Genomic DNA, 23,657 nt, shown 5'->3' with positions numbered 1-23,657 from the left:
ACACAAACCTAAACTGGGGGATCTAAACAAACAATAAGAAAAACCTAGACAAGAAACTTGGAAGCATGGCATGGACAACAGACGACCTGACAATCACACACTGAAAACAGAGGACTTAAATACACAGGAGGTGATTAGGGGAAGTGGAGACACATGAGGAAACAGCTGACTAGGATAAACATAATGATGCACAGGCAAGAGAAAACTAACCGCATGAGCACAGAACACAAGACCCCTTTTCAAAGTAAAACAGGAAACATGCAGACTTAGACACGACAACCAGAACTTGACAACGTAAGACACAGACATGAAACGCATGAAGAGCAGGGGAGATTTAACATGTTTGGAAACGGAGGGGGAAATAATAAGAACTAGAAACACTTATGCATGATAATACAAACTTGATAACATAAGACACGCAGCATGAAACACGAAGGGTGAGGGGAAGCTTAAATACAGGGGAAGAAAACACAAGGAGTCTAATAACCAAATGAACTTAGATAACCTAATGAACAAAATAAACTCAAACTTAAAACGCTGGGTCAAAAGACCCAGGACCATGACAGCTCTGTTGTTCTTGGGTTATTTTCCAGGTTCTTCCGACTCCCTGTGGGGAGCACTAGAACTTTATAACTTCATCAACAGTTATTTTCCTCAATAAACAAATCTGAAAGCCATAAGTCCGCCACTCACAATGCCCCTAGAAAATCCTGCACCTGCTATAACCACGAGTCACCGACAAAGCATCATCTGTTGTGTCTTGGAGGCACCTTTGAAAAACTAAGCTGGTATCCCTGCACCTGTTTTTCACCAGAGTCAACAAGGAAATAAATCTGTTCTGTGATGACACCATTTCTCTCACTTTCACTGTCAGGCTCCAGAGTTCCTCAATGGCAGTAAGAAGAACCATAAAAAGAAGCCGAGACAGAGGGAGCCGAGCCATCTCGATCTCTGACTGGTTTTAAAAAAAAATCATAATGGTGTCTGCTGAGTGTGATGTCTGCGCTTCATACGGTTGTTCCCTTATGGCTCCTCCAGTTGAAGAAAATTCAGAGACAGCTGTGAATGTTCTTTATTCTGAATGTGTTATGAAACTGAATCTTGCACTCGAACCTCAAAATAAAAGATGCATGCTGATTAATTACAGTCAGTCCTGGCGTATGAAAATATTCTGTGTCTGCGGTTTCATCAGTTGGGAAGGAATGGTGGAACCTTCGATCGTTCCTTTGGCTGGAGCTGTCCACGGTTCTGAAAGTGTTAACGCTTGACAACCTGACACCAAGGTTGTAAATCACCTAACTAGGCACCGCCCATTCAGTTTGGCAGCTGCAAGCCGAGAGCCTCCTAACATGTTTCACAAAGACCTGAGTTTCATCAGAGAACAGTGTATATTCTGCACAGTGGATCTGAAGTCAATTTCCAGACTAGGTAAGGTGTGGTACAAAGTCATGAAGGCAGAAATGGCTCTGTTCCAAGGTTATTATCGTTAACGAAAACTAACGAAATAACGAAAACTAGAAGTGAAAAAACATTTTCGTTAACGGGAATGAAAACAAAAACAAAAAAAGGAAAACTAACTAAAACTGTAATGAGTGTTCACAAAACTAACTAAAATTAACTGAATTTATAGCAAAAATGTGTTTAGTTTCATTGATGTGTGCGTGTCCTACAATAGTCGAGGGTGAAAATGAAGTTTAGTTTCCAGATTTTTCTTGCTGTCTCATTATGCCAGCAGGTGGCAACACGTTAGTCTGGTGCCACATTTATAAGGAAAATGCATTTGCGGGGTGAGCAACAAAGTTGAACATGAAAAATAAATCTTCTCTGCCAATGAAAAAAAGCTTTTTTTTGCTATTAACTCTTCTTTTGAGCTTCTGGGAAACCCGGTGCTGACAATCAGGTGCCTGATTGGTGCCTGATTAGCACCATTTAGCAGTGAGTCCAGACTCTGACCCTTTGATCCATCTGCCGTAAGCAAAGTGTGAAGTAGACATAGAGAGTGTTATGCTGATTGCTTCATCGATAGCTTTGGTGGAAGTTGTTGTGGGGCGGGATCTCCTTCACTGGGAAAAACAAGGCTTGTCATCGCTGGAGGCAATCTCAACGCAGAGAGACAGAGATGAGATTCTGCAACAGTGGCAGTCCTGTATCTTCACAGTCTGTGAGCGAACTCTATCCTCCAAGATGACAACTGGCAGAAAAGATTTGGCAATGGGCAAAACCCACATATTCAACCCACTAACTAATTGACCAAAGTACAGTCTGTTCTTTTATGTCTTTATGTCTTATTAGGATTCACAATAACAGGCTGTATTTGGTTGTACAATTTGGTATTACATTAGTGCATTAGCTCCTACTCCAACAGCAGCAGCTACTAGAGAATATAGGAGGTAGCGTTTATGAGAAAGAAACATGAAAAATGTGACTCATTGGAGGAACAACTCAGGTCATAAAACATAAAACAGAGGTCACTCTAAGAGCATGTGAAAAAAGTCTTTCATATTGGACGTGTGTAAAGAGATAAACCCAACAGTGAGAGCTCTTAGAAGACTATGCCTATATTCTGGCCCCAACCTTACAGGAGAAACATATTAGGCGTGTCATTTGTATGGAGCCAGGTCTTCAGCGCATACTGTCTGAGTCTAGTGATTTAAGTCTGAAAACTGCAATGGTATTTTTTATAAAAACAACAACTTGTAAGAAAAATGTTTTGTTTTCAGGCAGTTTACATCCTACTTTTTCTTACTTTTTTGTGGTCTCAGCATCTGAGATTAGTTTATGTGTGGGAGTTAAACAGATGGACTCTGAGGAAGAATGCAGAACGCAAAAGGAATGCAAAATCAATAACACTGCAACACACAAAAGAGACACGAAAAGACTGACAGCAATTAAAAAACAGAAAAAAATATTATCAAACAAGTTTACTTTTTCATAAAATTATGTTAAACTTCATAAATTCCATTCTCTAGAGTCACTTGTGTGACTACATACAAGTTGTATGTGTCATATATACACACCATACGCTTATTCCATATGGATTATTGTCAGTCATTTTAATTATTTATTTTTTACAGGCTTGTGCTACAGAATGAATCCAGTACAGTAAGTAAATGTGACTGCTCATCATTAATTTAACACTCTTGTCTTTGTCTTTATCGCTTGCCAGGTCTTCAGTGTCAAATGCCAAATGCCTGCACAACGTTAGCTGGCGCAGCAGAGGATTTGCATTTACTTTCACATTTTTAACGCCAACTGTAAAGCACCCAACAGCTCATCGTATAAGGATTGTTGCATCCAGCCCTTACGTCACCAAGTGGATAACCAAATTTTAGTTCCATTTCCCCTAGCAGCTAAGCTTCCTAATGCCTGCTGTTATATTTTCACTACTCCAATTTATTCACTTAGATAAAGACATTCAGTTGGCCAAACCTGGAACCCAGCAAGCAATTCAATTCAGTTTTATTTACAGAGTGCCAAATCACAACAGCACTCGCCTCAAAGTGCTTTATATTGTATGGCAGATACCCTACAAGGATACAGATCCCAACAGTCAAATGACCCCTTTTGCAAGCACTTGGCAAGAGTGGGAAAGAAAAACTCCCTTTTAACAGTAAGAAAGCAGAAGAACCAGGCTCAGAGAGGGGCAGTCATCTGCTGTGACCAGCTGTGGTTGATGGGAGAGAGGCAGGACAAAAAACACTGGAAGGAAGCCAGAGATGAATAATAATGAATGTGGCACAGTATGCTAGTGCAATGTTCCTTTCTTAACTCATTCACTGCCAGCCATTTTCAAATCAGGTAACTCCCCACTGCCAGGGTTTTTGAGCATTTTTACTCATTTTTGAAGAGCCACAGAAAACTGTGTGTTATGATCATATAAACGCTGAACCTACCAAAATGAAGAACAGACTCTCTTCTTTCATCCAAAAAAAAAAGCTTGTTTCTACCATTTTCCATTCTTTAGTAATCAGCTGTAGAAGAGAGGTGGGTTCCACCAAAAATGCCTGTTTTGACCAAAAAAAGGGAGAAAACGAGCTTTTTGTGAAAAATACATTTCAAGCAGAAAAGTGCCTTTGACACTAATATTTCTTGCTTTGTGACACCTCTAACATATAAAATAGGTTTTCACTTCTATAAAACAGAAATAACACTGAGAAAGGTTTTATCAAAACAATTTATTTACAAATATATGAAAAAATAAAATTCACTGACAAGCTGCCCGAGGTTGTATTCTGGCCCCTCCCATTGAAAAACGTAATTGACGTCTATAGACGTCAATGGCAGTCAACGTAAGTTTTTCAATTGACATCTATAGACGTCAATGGCAGTGAATGAGTTAATGTGGCTAAATACAGTTTCTTTCCAGGAAGTAGGGGTGGGCGATATAAACGATACACGATATAAACGATACACGATAGAAACGATATAAATTTGGCCAACGATAGAGATTTTGACTATATCGCTCTATCACGATAGCGCATGTTGATGTGTCATCAAGCGGCGCCTGTTTTGGTCCAAAGCATCGCGGCGGCTAAAACCATTATCATCTGCAAATTATGCCAGGCCACAGTCACAGCAAAGAGATGAAGCACTTTTGAAATATGGGGAAAGCCAAAAACTGCGCTTCCTCCACTTCCGTAACATTGATTCATTAATGTTGAATTCTCTCGCAGCTCCGTGTATAGCATCCTGCTATGCGATTGCATTTGTCCCTGACCACCAGAATCCCTCACGTTAACTTTTATCGAGTGGAAAAAAAGTTGGCGTTCATCCTCCAGCTTCACTGTGCTAATGTTATGCTAACATAGCTGTGTCGCTAGCAATCACGTAGCACAACATTATATACCAGGTAGTCCAACTTCAGTAACCCTGCAAACGCCACTGCTGTTTAGTTTTCTGTCTTCATTTATGTTGGAAGTGGTAGCAGAGCTGTACGTTTGAATTAGTTTCAAAAATCTCTCAGTCAGAACATGGTATGAAATGTTTAGGTGTAAACTAGCGAGCTAACTTCCTGCTAACTTCTAACTCCGTTAAATTTAATAAATTCTGTTTTCATGGATGCCTGGATGTTAAACTTAATTTTTACACCCAATAAAGAAGCAAGCTGATGATTTAATTAAAGATGAAAGAATTTAGACCGTTTTTAACTCTTAGTGTTCGTTTGACTTTGGGACCTGAAGCTGACGGAGTTTTGGACCCAGATTACTCCGCGAAGCTCCTCACTACGGCAGCCGTAATGCTCTGACATCCATCAAGCAGTGCAGCTTACCAAAGTTGTACTAAAACATTTTTTAACAGATTTCTGCACGCAGAAATCGGTTCGAGGTCAGTAAGCACAACCAGAATTCATACATAAGGCACACTCTCGATTTTTGGGAAAATTAAAGGATTTTAAGTGTGCCTTATAGTGTGGAAAATACGTTATACAGAAGAAAAGAATATATCGTGATATATATCGTTACCGCACATGCTTCAAATTATATCGCGAAATGAATTTTAGGCCATATCGCCCAGCCCTACCAGGAAGTATTATTGATCATAACCAATTACATGTGAAGACTAACTATTTAACCTTTTCCCAATATCATGGTCAAAAAATATCATCTTTTAGTCCCACACCACTGTTTCCTGAATCCCTTGCTGAGTGTGACTTCAGTGCACGAGAGAAGGTTTAGAGTCTCAGCGTCTGTCACCTCAGCCATCATATAACACCAGTTGTTGTGTACAACCATCACAAGAGGTTTGAACTGGATTCACATTTGTTGTCTCTTGTGCTCGTATCAGTACTTACATGCCTAGGTTTTTCAAATGGATACGCTTTGCCTATGCTCACCATCGAAGCCATGCCAACTTAGCCGAGCAGACTCTAGCTGTTGATCCTCAGTCCTCGTCCTAAAGGAATTTCCTTCCTGATCCAGCATGCAATCAGAGGCATCTGTGATGGTCACAATGCCAGTGTTCTTTTTACTTATCTACCCTAAAATGCTCACAGATATGCTACAGCATCTGTTGAGACACACTCACGCCAGGGAGAGTTGCAGCTGTGCGTCTGACAAAACAGACATTTTAGAAGCGCTGTGCACAAAGGGGTTGAAGAGTGAGAAAGCGATACCGTTGTGATCACCACTGACAAAGGGATATCATCATCAGTTGTTATGCTAACCTGAAGATTTTAAATGCTGTCTGACATTAAAAAAAAAAAAAAAAAAATCAGAAAAAAATGAAACTTTCAAAGAAGAAATTCATTTAATGCATAAAGAGTTTTGATGTTCAAGCAAAAGACAGAGCATCTTGTACATCCTCTGCTGAACACACAGAGCCTGAAAAGCTCATTTTTCTTGACAGGGCGACAGAATACGTGAAAAATAGATAAACAGATGCTAAAAGAACAGCAAGATATGCACCAGTTTGACACAAGATGTAGTATTAGCAGCTCATAGCCTTCATGCTAATTTTCAGAGTCAGTCTGCTCTGAGTAATGCCATACTGGATTTATAGCTGATAAAACCTCTATTATTTCATTTCTCTTCCAGAGTTTTAAATTACGCTAATAGACCAGCCGGTGGCATGGTCTTACAGAATTAAAGCATGGGCCGAATGAACGAGGAGGAGGGGGGTACGACAAGTGCAGACAGGGAACGCTGAACAGCAGATGAAATATGTGCTTAGAAAACATAATTAGCAAACATGGCTGTCATATACTCCTATCCTACTGCAGTGCAGAGGACAAAGCACTACTACAGACTGCTAAACGCAGATAGAGCAGACTAAAGCAATCCTACAGTGTCTCCCCCTCATGCTCTATCCACGTTCAGAGGCGATTATGTGCGCAGAGTAGCTATAAAAGGAACTTTAATACAGTTTTTCAGTAGCACTATATAAGGCATTGGCTACGTTGAGAGGATAAGACAACTTACACTGATCACTAATTTTCCTATATTGCTTTATTCCACAAAGTGGAATAAAGTGCAGTTAGAAAGATGAAAGACTTGTATTCCAAATAAAAGCCAGCAGTGTCTGTAACAATGATCACATTGACCCATTTATATGAAACCTATTCAGGCAGAACAGATACAAATGTAGCATGTATTCACTTATCCTATAGCACTAACACCTTGACCCTTACATCTGTAATATCTATAAGCTTCCATTTTTAATACATCCACCTCAATGCCTGTATTAACTGACTCTATAGTAGCAGCACTTATTAATAAAAGCAGCATTTTAATGCAGCTGGAAAAGTCTAAACAATCTGAAATCTCTGCACAGTATCAGTAAACTGTTTTTTTAGGCAATGCAATACTGAACATAACAAACATAACAAAGTCTGTCCCCTTATTCAAGGAAAGAAAAACATGTACGCACTTCCATGATAAGTGCAGTTACGCTGTACAACAACACCGTTGAATGTTTATATCTGTCCCCTTCAGCTAGTTGGATCTCCACAAATCCAAACTGGTCGTTCCCAGCTGAGGCAGGAGCGTGACGCCCGCGCTTGCCTTCCCCTCTCTCGCTTTAAGTCATACTTAGCAGGAAAGGAAATGCTGCCAACCCCAGGTGTCAAGCATCCACTCTGCACTGTGTCAGCAGACTCAGGAGAATGTGAAGATGAAGTGCAAGCAGACAAGAGTGAAGGATTTAAGAGATGGGTTTTAGGACTCTTAAAAATGTATGTGAGAATAGCACAAACAAGGAAGTAGGGCTGACAGTGGACTCAAAAACAGGGAGTAAAGGGAGAGTAGTGTTTGTAAAAGAAAAAGCATAACGAGAAGAGTAGGAGCCTCCAAAGGTAAGAAATACGCACGTGACCTTTGAGAGGTAACAGCTTACTAAATGCTTTGCATTATGCACTAAAGCAGCTCCAGAAGACTTTCTACGCAGACATTTTATGTCTGACTGAGTCACGTGACATCCACTGAGCCCTCCACAGGTACTGCTACGTGTGGGTTTCCAGTAAAATGGGCACCAGCAGGCTACACTAAAAAATAATCTGAAGATTGTTTGGAAAATAAGACAATCTTTAAAATTCAGATACAAAAGCAGTTGAGCTTTGTACTTGTAGCCACGTTTGTATGCATTAGGGAGACAATTTTTTCCTGAAAAACTGAAGAAAGAAAATTTGGAATTCACTCTGTGCCACTTGTTTTGTTTCTTTCAAGTCTCACAGGGTCTCAGCATTATTTAGTTTGCAACTGAAGAGGGTAGAAAAGAGATATATCTTGAGGAAATCTGTTTTGGCAGGGAGATTAATATTGGAGCCACAACTGGATAGATAGATTGAAGTGCAACATCAGAAGCCAAAGTTAAAAAATGGAAAAGAAGACATGCATTGCCTCGTTGGACTGCATTAAACTCAGTAGATAACAGGAAATTCTAGAGAGCTGGGTGTATAAGGTCAGCTGATAGAGAGCTACATCATTTGATGATGAGTGTTGAGCAATGAGCAGGTAGCCAGACAGCAGCAGAGAGATTCATCCACTCTTACAGCTGCCCTGTGACTGATGGGAAAGCAGTATCCAGGTACATGCACACATCATCATCATCATACATGACCTGCACTTTGCTTTCTGACTTTTTTTTTTTTACTACCCCCCCATAAACAGAACAACAGAATGAGACAATCCCATACAGATAAAACATTTTTAATGCTTCCATCTCTGCAGCTCCTATTCATCTGCACACTGACAGACACAGTGTGTAACAGAGATGTCTGGAGCCTCTCTGTCTTATGACTAAATCACATTGCGAATGGGACAGGTTGTGTCCTGCAGCTTTGATCACCCCTCAGGGATTGACAGAGTGACTGATGAGCCCGAGTCAGTCCCACTGCCAATTCATCTCCCTGCAGGAGGAGGACGGGAGAGACAGAAAGCAGGCGAAGAGGCTGATAGAGAGGGATTGCATAGATGCAATGATGAATCCAGAGTGAGTGTGTAAGCACTTTATAGCTTTCCCATGTAGGTATCGGGAACGATGTAGGTGGCCTGGAGCAGACATTTTTTAATGACATGCTTCATGGCTCCAATTTTAATGTGTCCCTCTTATTAAAATATTGCCATGTTTGCCTCTTCCAACCTATTTTATGCAATGAGAGAGGGAGAAAGATGAGAGAGAAGACATGGGACGTGCACACCATAATATCGCAATGTGTCACACAGCGAGGGGTGGTGATGTATTTGGCGCCTTGCAGTCTCCTCGGCACCTGGCCGCTGCTTGTCCTCTAAGTGTCTAGGGGACCTAAAGTCTCTGTGAGCTCCACAGGTGCTCCTGAGGGGAAACACACCAGGCTCTGCATTACCGCACCATATGTCTGCGACCAGGATCACTATTCTGCTCTCTAGACCTGCATGTTTATATCTGTGTGGCTGTTTTTCTCATTACAAAGGATCATTCCTAAGCCAAGTTTCACCTTCATCATTTTGTTTTGTGCAATATCACCAAATAGATGTAAAGATGAATTACAGAGACAAGATTTGGCCAAGAATAGCCTATTATAGGATTTCTGGAATGGCAAATCAGTTGAACACTATGTGAGCATAAATCAGAGTGTTATGAATACCTATTAAAACGCCACACAATAGTAGTCCCAGATGGTAAGCGACTACAGTGAAAGACACACACAGCACAGTGCATGTGTGTGTCTTTCATAGAGGACGGGTCCGTATTTGTTGTGGGTGTTGCTAACGGAGTTAAAGCCTTCTGTGTGCGACACAGATGAAAGAAGTGGCCGGTACACGATGACAGAATGTGCACACTCAATAAGGGCTGACTTAAAGTGTCAGGATCCGTCCCATCCCTCATCACTCACAGCCTACTTTCTCTGCGCCGCTCTCCGCAAAATGCCAGGTCTCTTCTTCCACACCTGAATGCTTAGCTTTAATGCATATTAATTTACCGCCTGGCACGGACACAAGGGCAGCGATTGAGAGCTAAACTGTTAAAAATAAGAGGGAGGTTTGCATGGAAAGCCCTAACCTGTGTAAAACAGGCTTAAGCTGATAAGACATTTTAAATGCTGATGGGGTTACTTCCACTTAAAACTGTTTTGTGTTGCTTATCAATCATTCACCCAAGTGATGTATCTAAAAACAGCTAACATAGATTACACTTAAATGACTAAACTGTTTGTGAGAGGCTGATGACATCCATCATTAGCTATAATTTTTGGGCACCTTTCATTAATCTTTCAGGCCTATAGCTTAGTTTGTTTACTTCCCTTAATATCTCAAGTGGATAAACTAAGGTCACAAACCCCAGAAATACATTATTTATTTTACTTTATATGGTGGCTTCGCCAGACAATGAATGCGTTTAGAATATTAAGCTTACTGTGCACCTCTGACCATAATTAGCATGGGGCTGAAGTTTGTTTCAAATAATCACCAACTGATGCAATCTGACCAGACTCTGAGTGCAAGAAAGAGAAAGCTGGAGACGTCCAAAAAAGAACTGATCACACCTGCGGCTCGAGTGTTTGGACAGGCCCGAATCCACAGTCAGGATAAGTCAGTCTGGACAATAACTCATTATAGGAATTAGCTGGTTTGTAGTGATGCCAGGAACAAAAACACTGCAGAAGCAGGATTGTCTGTAATAAGAAAATCACAAAATTAAACTATATTACAGTGATGTGCTGAGAGGTGACTGTCCTAACAAACAGGAAGCTACAGTATGATAAAAATAAACGGATCGTTTTGGTCTTGATAAAATACATGAGCACAATTTAAATAGTTGAAATCCCAGGTTTGAAACCACTGTTTCTTAAAACGTTAGGACAGATGAAAGGTTTAGCACTGAACAGTAAAGATCACTGTTGGTGAGTGTGATGAAAGGCGTGAAAGCTAATTTCAGCTAATAACACATTAAAAAAATAGTTATTTTATAGCTGAGATGACAGACAATGCCTGTGTTCTTTTACATGGAGACGAGCTGCATCGACAGCAGGAACAGTAGCGTCCTGACACAGAGAGAAAACATCACTCGTGTTTGTTTTATTTTCTCTGTCAAAATCAATTATGATGTGGAACAGCTGAAAACCATCAGCGCTTCGGCCACTGAAAATAATTCATTTAATTTGTAATCCATACTTTCTGTCACTTTATTGTTATTTTTGTCAAAATAGATCAAATTCTAGGGAAAGCAGGATGACATATATTGCAGATAAAATTCATTTCCTTAGGAAAAAACTTTTTTAGAAATTATTACACAAGCCAAAAAGCGAGAAAGCATTTGAAATGTTTTCTTCATTCCTGTCTGAAGATAACAACAATTTACACCAGACAACTGGTGAGTGACTGCATCAGACATTAACAGTAATAAAATCCAGTAATTTATTTTCTTGTGTTTCTCGTATATTTGAGGATTAGCAAATCCAAATGCAATGAAACAAAAAGTCAATATTTAGCGTCACAAATCAGGATTGTGGGACAAAAAGACAAAATAATCATGGAAATAAAACAAAAACCCAAATGGAGACTCATTTTTAATCCTGTAGTTCTAAGAAGTCCGGTCAGGGTTGTAAGCAAGACATAAAAATAGGATTCACGCCGAGTAGACAGCGTACCTCTGCCGAACACAAGTAGGAACAAGAACACAGACTTTCAGAATTATTTCAAAGCCCATCCTGAGTCTTTTCAACTTAAAAAAAAAAGACAACCTGAAAAACATTTGACTAACACCAAATCATTTTACAGTCTAGCACTGTCCTCTTTGAAAGGCTAAATCATTTGTGCCGGTTTCAACAAACTTCACAGATGGGCAGAATTTGTTATTTAGGGCTGCAGCCACTACTTGAGATAACACAGCGTAGCCATAAACCTGCAATTATAAACAACCAGCATCACAGTCTGCCAGCGTCGAGCAAAAACCCCTCCAAAACAAAACAGATACTGTGATTGGATGACCCTCCACAAATGGAAATACTTTCAACTTATTAAGAGTATAAACAACACAAAGAACTCGATAATACCACGGACAGATGTTTTATGTAGCCTTTATTTCCCTGCAGTACGTAGCAAGAAATGATAAATGTTTGGATGTTTATATGCCAGCTTTATGTGATAAGAACTACTGCGGGAAATTGCATCCCAAGGTACTTGATCTTTAGTGAAGTAATTAAAGCTAAACTGTGGAGATAAATGATCATAAAAAGTACAAAGTGGTAAGTAGAAAATCTCTGGACTAATTATGAGCTCCTTTTTTGTTTATGGCATCAGGAACGCACACGATCCGACTCCCTTAAAGAAACACACAGAAGCTGCTCTTAACTTCTCTTGTGTTTGAATAGATAGATATAAAAAGATGAATAGTTGGTAAAAATCATTTCCAGAGTATAATTATCACTAGCATCCCCAGGCTTCTACCTTGACAACATGTTGTGGAACGTCACACCTGAACAAATAAGCAAGTCTACAAACGTTAGTGTCCCTACAGGAAAATGTTTCTTTAAACACATCAAACAGCTTTTCTTTATTAGTAGCTGCGGGCAGCTGTTGTCCAGTCTGTATGCTGAAGTGTCCCTGACACATCTGTCAGAGTGAGTGTGAGCATGACTGTCAGACAGCACTTATGGCATAGAATAAAACTGTGTGTGTGTGTGTGTGTGTGTGTGTGTGTGTGTGTGTGTGTGTGTGTGTGTGTGTGTGTGTGTGTGTGTGTATAAAGTTGAAAAGCGCTATACAACAACCCAAGTACAACTCCATTTACCATCAATTATCCCACAGATAAGAGAAAAGGTGATTATTTTCAAGTTCAGAACAACACACTTGACAGACTTTCAAGCCACAATACCTTTTGCTCCTAATTACTGTTTGCTTAAAGAGGTGTTAATAACAGGACTGATGAGACGCTTCTGGACAAAAGTCACTGCTACCGAGAGATGCCAACCCTCACTGCATACAGTATGTTTGGTTTATAGCTCATTTAGCTATCATAAAATAAACATCTGTACATCAATCATCTAAAATCTGTTCTATCATAGAAGATCAGCTTATGACATGCGCTGCTGCTTTTGAAATCCAATAGGCGCACAAGCCAACAGATGCTACCCTAACAGAGGCTGGAAAATAAAGTGCGACCGACTTATCTTCAGCACTACCCCCACTGCCATCTCACTGCAATGCAATGCATCTCACCATGTGGCCATTAAGCTTGCAAAGGTATGGGAAGGAGGTGATTCATATTGTGATTAAACGGTGCCCTCAGTGACTCTTCCAGAAGGGTAGAGCGAACCAGAGAGGAGTAGCCGCTGCAGCCCCTCAGAGCTGTGAACATCCCCCGAGCCATGCAGAGCCGCCTGCCTGCCTACGGCTGCAGCTAAATTTACCCCCCCACCCCACCCACAAGCATCCCCATCACGCTGAGATTATATTACTCTCCAGCGTCCCAGCACACAGAGAGTCATGTGAACACCGGCCACAAGCTTCTGCGGCTGGCAATGCCCTTCCTGTCCCTTCAGCAATCGGTCCAGTTAATGCCATCCGTCTCTGCCCAGCTGCCCAATCACTCTCTCTCACTTTCCCCATCTCTTTATCTCCACTATTCTAAACTCATTCTCCCCCCCTTCTGTAGCTTGACTCTTACCCTCCCACCTCAAACTGTTTCCTCTCCAACTATGGCTACTGTCATCCTGAGAGCAGAGGTGGGTGAAGAGGGTAACCCCAAATGGGGATCAATAAAAAGATGAGGCTGAAGGCTCCTATTATGGGCAGAGAGGTGGAGGAGGATAGGGTTGAAGAAATGTCACTGCTGCCACATCAGGTCAGATCACATGTTTGATTTCCCGGTATGTCTCCTCCACTGGTAGAGTGCTGTCAGCAGCTTGACAGGAGGCAAGGATATACACTTCAGTGATGGCTCATAGGCACGAGGATAAAGTGCTCTGGCTTGCTGAAAAACACTCTCCTCACTAACCATGCGGCAGGCTGACGTTGCAAGGGCAATCCAGCACATAGATCATCAGTTCTTACTTGGCCATGTATGAGAGCGTTAGTCGTTGTGCCTGAAATAGACTGACATGCGTCAATGAGGGCAACGGAGTCATTAGCTATTCCTTTTGAACACCAAGCTCACACTGACAGAGCAATACACTGGAGCAAGCACAGATTTCCAAAGGCATCTTATGCAAATCGCATAAACAGGTTGTGCACGTCCCAGGTTCAAATGCAAAAGAGGGAACATATAAGGAAAGAGCACAAGACAAGAGAAAGTAGAGAAGGAGATTTGGTTTGAAGCAGAAAACAGCCACAGCTCTGCAGCTTGGAGCCTTTGTGCGGACATGACCATAAAGCATGCTGCAAACTCTCCTCCTACCCATCTATGCAGCACGTAACATCCTCACTCCTCCGTGTGCACACCTTAAGGTCACACTGACCTCTAGTGGTGTCAACAGGAAACCAGGACTCTGTTAAAAGACCAAAAATGAGAGAGAATTTGTTCTCCGTGTAATTTTAATCGCAAAATAGATTTTAAGTCAGTAGCGCCTGGCGTAGCACCTCTGAGGTGATGTGGATAAATGACCATTGGGAACAGCTTGTTTCAAACACCATGTGTACTGCAGCCTCTCTGCTTCCCAATGATGCACTGGTGTACAATCACTCTTCTCTCACTCGCTCACTCAATTTCCCACTCATCTCCCCTCCTGCCTTGTTATCTCCACCTCCTGCCTTAGATATACTCCGAGAAATTTTTCGATTTGAGCAGCATTGATTTTGCGGGTTACAACTACCACAAAACGCTGACCTAACTCAGAGCTACTCTATTCAATCATTGATCAAAGTGTGAGCTCCCCTCAGTGATGCTTAATGAACTTGGAGGTTTGGCGTTGAGTGAATTTCTAGATATTTTTAAACAACTTAATAGCCTCAAGGGTTGGCTAAATTGATTTTAGTGTACGGGCAGAAAAAATGTCTCTCTCCTGAAAGCTGTTTTACTTTAACAGTTAAACCAATGCAATGCTACAACTTAGATCATATACACTATAGAAATATGTTGAGATTATTCTTGTGAATGCAGTGCACCAAAAACCATTAGTTATGTAGGAAAAATCAATCCATGTTATATCACCTGATATCCACTAGATGGCACACATGGCAAAGAAACATGTTCACCAGTGGAGCTGTACATCATGATCAACCCTATTACTGTCAAAGGTACCGGAGAATGTGTGCATAATTCTATTCGTACACGAGTGCTGCGCAGAGGCAGAGTAATTATGATTTGTACTGCTGTGTAACGATGATCGTCTCTAGTTAAACAGACCTCCATCTTCAGGATTATTTGTTCCATCTCCTTTTCCACTGTCAGCCTGTATAAAGCTCATGACATCAGTATATATTTGTCAGAAATCTGGGGTTCAAAGTGCTTGCTTTAAAGTACCCAAAGCCAAACAAATCCTCATGCATTTCATATTTTCTCTGCTACAGCATGATATGGGTTTGACAGGTGTGTAGTGAATTTAATATGAATGTCAGGAGAAGCTGAGGCACACACAGAACCTGCATCCGTGGAGTCATGGTTGGCAAACCTCGCTAAGTGACAGCCACACATAAAAACAGAGCGGAAGAAAAAACTTCATAAGCACCACTAAGAGCTCTACACCAACCACTAAAACATCACTTAGCTAGGACTCTATGACTTTACATGCTATTCAGGTCCTCGAGGGAGGTCATAAAAAATAAAAGAGATGCCAGTTGTATTTAAAAGGGAACACAACTGGCATTCATCAGCAAGAGAAAGCTTTGAAAAGCACAGTTTGAACAATGCAAACCATATTAGAATAGCAAGCTTTGGCAATTTCTTTTGCATTCATCTACAAGCACAGACAGTGGGGAAAAAACCTTAAAATCACACTTTTAGGTCTTTAATGTCCTGCTAAATAGCTGTACACACCCTAACCGATTGAACTCAAAGCTGCAGAGGCACTCTGAAGGGCAAATTATTGCTGTTGCAGTGGAACAGAAAGCTAATCAGTCATTTGATAAGACTAAAATTAGCTGGAGAAGTTACAGGAGATTAATACCTGCTCATCTGTGTCCATTCTGAGAGCTCATTAGGCACCCGTAAGATATGAACTTATACACGCATACTATATTATACCATCAGCATCATCCAAAGTTGTTGTTAGAGAGCCACTATAATGTTTTTCTAAAAGCAGGTAAGTATAAATACAGGAAAATGACATGTTTTAAAAAGTGAAAAAAATCTGTGATCCACTCTGATGTTTATGTCAAGAAACTCACCACAGATTCAAACAGTAGGGTGGCTTATTCAGCAACCTTGATGTTATGTAGCTGTAATCTACAAGGAAGCTTTTTAAGGAAGCTCGCAAACCTAAGAAAATGCAAAAAGTGGGAAACCAAACCAACAAATGTTAAAAGCTTTTTCACTCAGGGTCAACATGTTCAACATGTCTAAGCACCTGGACAGTAAAAGCATTCTTGTCAGTGGATCGACGGACTGTCAACAACTGCTTTTGACATGAAACACACAGAAAGACATTTGATGTTCCTCTCCAGCAACTCCAAACAAGCACCACCGAATTTCAAGATGATCAAACTCAAAACAGTGTCACACAAAACATGCACTCTTAAACATCGGGCGATCGTGGCTCAAGAGTTGGGAGTTCGCCTTGTAATCGGAAGGTTGCCGGTTCGAGCCCCGGCTCGGACACTCTCGGTCGTTGTGTCCTTGGGCAAGACACTTCACCTACCTGTTGGCCAGAGGGGCCATTGGCCTATATGGCAGCCTCGCTTCTGTCAGTCTGTGGCTACAACTGTAGCTGCCTCCACCAGTGTGTGAATGGGTGGATGTGTAAATGGCCTGTACAAATACAGGCCATTTACATAGTTTTATCTTTTACAGCAACATTCAAGTAAAGCATCATGCATTCAGGTCTATAAGTACGTGGATAGGGACACATTTTTTTGCAGTTTTGCCTCTATTATACAGTCCTGAATTAAACAGATATAAGATTGATAATGATTCCATGTGCTGAACTTGCATTTGGCAGCTGTTCACTGAAACTCTGCAGAAGCCTGTGCAAGTAAAGTATAAATAAATAAGAGAAATAGCAAAAACGTTTTGTGCATTCTTAAAAAAAAAAGAAATACACTGGACACCTCAACAACCAACAGTTAAAGCAAACGATCACACAAATATTTGTTGGCTGAGAAAACCCCGTCTAGGTGAAGAACAATCTCGAGGTGATTGTTAAAGTTTACAGTTTAGAGACCCTTAGATTCAAAGTAAATGGGTAAGGACATAATGATATTATTCAGTGGCCAAGCCAGCCACCTGATCTCATCCCAACAGAGCACGCCTTTCAGTTATTAAATACAAAACTGAAGGCTGAGAAGATCCGCAAGACTGAAAGATCCAGAAACAAACAGCAACTAAAGGCCTGGCAAAGCAGCTCAACGGAGCTGAGTTCATCTAGACTTCAGGAAGTCACTGACTGCCAAAGAGTTTCCAAAATAAAACAGTCTTTCTATTTAAACCTTTCAGTTTGCTCCCATAATCAAAAACACTATGCATAAAAAAAAGATTCAGGACTTACAGCCAACAAAATAATTTTGTTAAACCCCTCGAATTTCAATCAAATCTCAATTGTTTAATTTAAAACCCTCTACAGTAGTATAGAGACAAAGAAGAAGAACAAGAAGAAGTCATTTTGCACCCATCTGTACATAAAGTTTTATTAAACGCCTGCATCCCCTTTGAATCCACTGACTCTCCCCCAAAAAAAGGGCGTTGTGTTGTGGTCGGCTAACACAGCCATCAAAAGCTGAGGCTGGGGAGTCCTGCTGTGAAGCAAAACCTTGATGTTTTTACAGCAACAACATAACTGGGGCTGTGAAAAGCTGTGCCCTTTTCCCTCTCCTTCAGCCTCCAGTCTCTTGATCCTCCCTCTCCCTCAAGTCTCCTTTCCTAACTCAGAGTTTACTGTGCACTGAGTGGTGTCATCTGAACCCATTCGGTGGTTTTGTTTTTGTTTTTTTCCATTTGGGGTCAACCTGTTGCCAAAGTATATCGTTAACTGTGTCCAAGACCAAGAAACTCACATGCAGCTCGAAATGGAAAATGTTAAAAAAAAAAAATGTAAAGAAACACAAATGTTTTTGTGGATGTGAATAAATAGAATTTAGTTATAGAACAGTTAGAAGGTACAGTAGTTGCCTTAAATCATCGGGTTTAACTATATATTTTCATACTTTCACTTTTTTGCAGACTTAATTTGATAAAGCTGATAAAATTTAAACATATAAAACAGAGTGAAGCTAAAACGATGAAGGCAGAGGACAATTTTACTAAAGCCTGAAACATTTGACACTAAAGCAATGCTTAGATCGGGATTAGAATCAGGTGTGATCAGTCATTTAACCTCATTTTAATCCTCATTTAACCTCATGCAGTCTATTCTCAGTTTGGAAATGTGTGGCCAGATTTGTACTAATGAATTTAATCTGCGCTTCAGGCTAAACAGAGGAATAAAAACAGCTTTGTTAAAAGCTTCATGAAGACAACAGCACTATTACACCAACTAGTATAAATATATACACAATGTAAGCTACATTATTTAGAGTGCTCACCGTCAAAAGCAGTTTCTGTAAAGCACAGACCCATCACAGGTTAAAAGAGGATTCTGTTTATTACACCAATTGACAAAGGGAGCCAGTTTAAAGTGAAGAAATTCAAGCAGAGTTTAAAACACACCATTAACTCTTGTTCTTGTTGGACTCCACTGGAGGAGAAAACGGTGAGTAGAATTTAAAAAGCAAAGTGAATAAGCATGACAAAAAAAGGCTGCTTGTGAAAGCATCTAGTCTGCCTCACAGGGATTTATAGTGACAACCTTGAGGTATTAGTTTCCCTTTTTCCCCTCCAGAAAGGCCTGTGCAGACCAAACAGTTTCCATGGATGACCTCCTTCAATACTCAAACACAGAACCTTATGTGGCCACCACTGAAATTAAACTGAACGGCTTCTACAGAAGAAGCCATTCTCTTTAATGTGGATGGATACAGTGTCTGGTCTTCATATCTCAGGAATACCACAAAATAATGACCCATTTTTCATATCTGACACTTAAAAACAACACATCTGGATGGTGGCTAAAGTTACGCCACCGCATCCAAAACCAAGTGTGCCTGTCTCTACACAGTCCACCACCATCAGTGAGTAGGGATGGGTACCGGTATCCGGTGCCATGATGGCACCGGTTCTGACATAAACAGTAGTAACCAGACCGAAAAGCAGCGCACATTTCGGTGCTTTTTTTTCCTGAGCTGTGATACACTTTAGATTCTAGCCAATCATTTTACGTTTCCGAGGATAGTAGGCGGGACCAGGTACATATGTTCCTTTAGAGCAGAGCTACAGACTAAAAGGCGAGCCCAAGGCGAAGCGGTCAAAAGTCGGGCTGTACTTCACAGCAAAATATGCAAACTCAGCAGCAACAAGTGCTTTAAGCTGAAACTGTGATACTGTCAAAGGAGGTAACACCTCGAATCTGATGAAACACCTGGAGACGTATAGCATTTTGTTAATGCGTCGCCAGGTGTTTTTTTTAAAAGCCAAGAAATGCACCGTATTTGATAGCTTGCTGCGAGACCTCACACCGAGCACATCTACTGCGGGTGTGGTGCCTGTTATCGGACCCGGAGTTAGCAACATCCCCCAAAAACCCGAAGAGGAGAGTCCTGGCCCCTAGCCCTGCCAGTGTAGCAGAAATGATGAGGATGATGATGCAGCAGCAGCCGTTCTTCTCTGCGTGAGTAGCTTAATGTTGTTCGTGTGTAATTTACGTTGAGTAGGCTAACCACGTTATTACATTAATGCATGTAAGGTGAACTAGCAAACATCATCATAGCTACATGCAGCTGTCTTCTTGTTTGATGGCAGATACTCCCTTCACCCTGGCCAAAAAGGCTAAAATGACCAAAGAAAAAGTGGGAAACAGCTGAACATGAGAGGTTTTTGGACAAAGTTTGTGTTTTTTCCATTGTTTAAGCACTGCTTCCAGCCAAGAGTGATACCATATATGCCCCATAGCTGCAGAAAAGGCTAACATTGTTATCTTTTTACAAAAAGAAAACAGCTGAACATGAGAGGTTTTTGGACAAAGTTTGTGTTCTCCATTCTTTAAGCACCGGTTTGAGCACCGTTTAAGCACCGGCACAGTTTCAAAAGTACCGGTTTGGCACCGGTATCGGATAAAACCTAAACAATACCCATCCCTATCAGTGAGTAAGTGAACCTGAAGGTCCTAAATATATTAAGTAGGTTTGGCCTGAGCTGAGAACATTTAATGAATATAGAGTTTTTTGGAGCAAAGGACTCTGGGGACTCACCACTGCTAAAACTTGACACCATCCTTTACTTTGGGGAACAGTGAGCCCTAGAAATAAAGATCCGCTGTGTGATTTCACACACCTCGCAGACTGTTTACAGAGGTGATCCGCAGTGTTTACCAGCTCATTTTAGCACACTTCTTTCAGTTTCAGTGTTTGAGAATATAAGAGGTTACCAGCTAATCAGAGGTTAGGAAGAATATCAGAGGTTATAAGAGGTTACCCAGCGTTTTCTCATCTTTGTAACTGGGTGTTTCCAGTGTCCCTGAGCTCGAGAAATCAGAACATAATCACATTATTGGCTCTTACCAGTTAACACTTGTTGACAACCATGTTTGTGAGACACCAGACGCTATTAGAGCAAAAACAATACAGTAACTTACTGCTTTGCATGTGTTTTCGCATTTCTTATATATCAAAATAAGTTATGCAGCCACCGAAATATTTAAGACATGCAGGTTGGTCCTAAAATTGAAGGCGCACGGCTTGTGTATGAACACGCCTGTATACCTAAATGGTGGGCTCCTGTAGTTAACCCACATATCCACAACCAGAGCAACAAGCCAGCCCTGAACAATCTGTAATTTAGTCCAAGGAGCATATTTCCTGGAATGTCTATTGTCTATTCTACTGCAACAGCCTGAAGCAACCACGGAAATAACTACACCTACCCAGCACATGGGCTAAGTCTGTTACAGTTAGGCTTATTCTGTTTCATGCATTAATACAACGTTTCCTTAATTTCCCGACTAACAAAACTAATTACTACATTCTTCTTGATTCCCAAAAAGCCTTCAAGGTTCAACCATCCTGCTAAGAGAAGTATTTCAGAAACAATAACAAAGCAGTGATTGAAATTAAATAGGATAAAGGCAGAATCGGGTCATTGCAAGGCTGAAACTAAAAACCAAGCAGAGTCAACCATGTTGTAATTTCTGACCAGGTTTTGTGTGGCTGGAAACACAAGCAGTGATCTCTCCAGCTCGCTTGTGCTCTGCCTGTCAAATAGATGAAGAAAAACAAGGGCCGAGCGACTCCTCTGACTGGAAGAGCTGGAAAAAGTGAAAGAACGATGAAGGCACATAAAAAACAGGCGACTAAAAGGCAGAAATTCAGAGAAATGGTAAAATTAAGCAAGCCTATGAACCACAGGGGGGCATAGTGTGGTATGTGCTTAAAAACAGAGGCATCCATAACGCCAACACAACAGATTATATTAAGCTCACAATGGTTAATAACACACTGACACACGTAGACAGAAAACAACACATGTACAGCCTGCCCAGCATCCTCGTGAGGCAGGATTTTTCGCTGATGTAAAATCTAGCATATCCTTGGCAGGGCATCTTTGACAACATGAAATGAATCAACAGGAAAATTATTGTCCTCCTCTTTGCACTTCCCAAGCATCCCAATGATGCCATTTCCAACCACTACGGATATGAGTCACTGTCACAAAATCACATATTCCAACCCGCTCATAATCATAATCACAGAAAACTATTTTAGGCACGCTAAGAGTACGTCGCTGTGTTCCCTAAATTGGCTTGGTCTATAAAGAGCATAGCAGAATGCTGTGATGAGTCAGTTCCATATGGAAACTCCAGGTACAGTCCAGATGATCACCGCAATATGTGACCACTGTCGGGTGTGACAGGCCCTGCCCAAGTCAGTGGTTTAATGTGGAATTCTCTTCACGGACAAACCAAAGGCAAATTAAATTTGCCGAATACGTCTACAAGTTGCAGCTCATCATTTGTCTTACTTTGTCTGAATGCAAAAGAAAAAGTTAAATGTTAACTAAATACCCTGTTTCAGTAAGAATAGAAGATAGAAGAAACCTTGTGCTCAAATAATGACTTCTGTACTTTCTTTCACCCACACAAGTAAACTGCTTGAGAAGAAGGTTCCCATAGCATCCCACTGCACCACAGCCTTCAATTCTATTTACACAGCGCCAAATCACAACAACAGTCACCTCAAGCTGCTTTATATTGTAAGGTCGACCCTACAATAATACATACAGAGAAAAACCCAACAATCATATGACCCCCTGTGAGCAAGCACATTGGCGACAGTAGGAAGGAAAAACTCCCTTTTAACAGGAAGAAACCTCCGACAGAACCAGGCTCAGGGAGGGGCGGGGCCATCTGCTGTGATTGGTTGGGGTGAGAGAAGGAAGACAGGATAAAGACATGCTGTGGAAGAGAGACAGAGGTTAATAACAAGTATGATTCAATGCAGAGAGGTCTGTTAACACATAGTGAGTGGGAAAGGTGACTGAAAAAGCAAAACTCAATGCATCATGGGAACCCCCAGCTGCCTACACCTACTGCAGCATAACTAAGGGAGGATTCAGGGTCAGCTGGTCCAGCCCTAACTATATGCTTTAGCAAAAAGGAAAGTTTGAAGTCTAATCTTAAAGTAGAGATAGTGTCTGTTTCCTGAATCTAAACTGGAAGTGTTCTTAGTGCAAACCTCCCAGTCAACTGGGGTCATTCAGTGTGGAGTTTACACGTTTCTTCTGACAGTCCGCGCATGTTCGTTAGGTTCATTATTTATTCTAAATAGATCGTAGGTGTGAATTGGACAGCTCTGTCTGATAAATAGTTATGAACATGGAAGGATAGATGGCTGGCACACCCGGTATCAAACTGCTGTAACTTTCCAAGTATGTTTTATTGAAACTGTTTCCTCAATAATTTAGTCACATTTATGCTTTATTAAAAACATATCTGCTGTTGCCATTTAGAAAACGTATTCCTAGTAGACGAAAGTAGAAGAATGTAGAAGAAAAAGGAAACCGAATGTAAGGGAAAAGCATAAAGAAATATAAAGAAAAAAACCCATTAAATGTTTATCTGGAGCTGTGGCATTTACCGTACGTCCTTGTTCGATCCTTTGCCTGAGCCAAATGGAAAGTCAACAAGTCATTTGTTTTAATTTTCCACTGTGGTTTAAAGACTATATGTGGCATAATTAATAATGCTGGACTGACATTTCCCTGCTTTTTTCCAATCAAAGAACAAGAAATGCTCCACTGCTTTGGTTTTTGGAGTCAGTACTCAGCAGACCTCTGAGAAAAGCATCCAGTCTCAAAGCTGTGAGCTAAATCATTATGGGCTGTGGGGCAAAACCGATCTAACATGTGAAGTAACGAAACAAATCTAGAAGGCATAGCAATGCTTATAGTTTCAGATGCCACGTCAAACTTGTTTGAAAGTTTAAACATCTTCGATAACTGACAATGAGAATTAAAGTAAGAAGGTGTACATCTGAAGGAGCCAGCTCAACACAAGGGAATGAAAA

At 40.9% G+C, this 23,657-nt stretch overlaps 1 protein-coding gene across 2 annotated transcripts in view; it reads right to left on the bottom strand.

The window, feature by feature from the left end:
* Window positions 1-23,657, bottom strand: part of tspan9a (tetraspanin 9a) — a 232,354-nt gene that overhangs the window by 188,572 nt on the left and 20,125 nt on the right. The window contains exon 2 of one of the 2 annotated variants that reach the window (XM_085411642.1): window positions 14,311-14,401. The exons of the other annotated variant lie outside the window; for it this stretch is intronic. The gene's annotated coding sequence lies outside the window, so the exon portion shown is untranslated. The remainder of the gene's footprint in view (window positions 1-14,310; window positions 14,402-23,657) is intronic. 2 annotated transcript variants of the gene reach the window in all.

This window comes from Rhamphochromis longiceps, linkage group LG7 (genome assembly GCF_057381845.1).
Source record: "Rhamphochromis longiceps isolate RC_006_pf linkage group LG7, R_longiceps_female_GT1.1, whole genome shotgun sequence".
In the NCBI taxonomy this organism is placed as follows: domain Eukaryota; kingdom Metazoa; phylum Chordata; class Actinopteri; order Cichliformes; family Cichlidae; genus Rhamphochromis; species Rhamphochromis longiceps.
This window is presented reverse-complemented; position numbering and strand designations above follow the sequence as displayed.